The sequence below is a fragment of the Capricornis sumatraensis genome, chromosome 20 (assembly GCF_032405125.1).
Source record: "Capricornis sumatraensis isolate serow.1 chromosome 20, serow.2, whole genome shotgun sequence".
Lineage (NCBI taxonomy): Eukaryota > Metazoa > Chordata > Mammalia > Artiodactyla > Bovidae > Capricornis > Capricornis sumatraensis.
Genome location: NC_091088.1, coordinates 65,006,544 through 65,006,943, shown reverse-complemented (window position 1 = coordinate 65,006,943; position 400 = coordinate 65,006,544). Strand labels below are relative to the sequence as shown.

The window sequence follows — 400 nt, the reverse complement described above, 5'->3', positions numbered from 1 at the left end:
TTCCCAACCCAGGGATCGAACCCGGGTCTCCCGCATTGGAGGCAGACGCTTTAACCTCTGAGCCACCAGGGAAGTTCTTCATCATAAAGACAGATGTCCACCCTTATTTTTGACTGAATGTTATTCTGATGGAGATCTCAGGATCTGGGTTTTAACTATTGCCTACTACAGTAAATGTGCTTTCTATAACGTTTTTTGGGAAGTCACGTCCTGAACTCTTTTCACATTCCACAATACCTTCCTCTCTCATGAAACCACAATGTTGTTCAGTCGCTCAGTCATGTCCGACTCTTTGTGACCCCATGGACTGCAGCATGTCAGGCTTCCCTGTCCATTACCAACTCCCAGAGCTTGCTCAAACTCGTGTCCATTGAGTTGATGATGCCAACAAAGCATGTCA

General features: G+C 46.2%; 1 non-coding gene across 1 annotated transcript; it reads right to left on the bottom strand.

The window, feature by feature from the left end:
* On the bottom strand, positions 1 to 72 carry TRNAW-CCA (transfer RNA tryptophan (anticodon CCA)). Its single transcript has one exon. It is a non-coding gene; the product is annotated as a tRNA-Trp (tRNA).
* Positions 73 to 400: the final 328 nt, after the last annotated feature.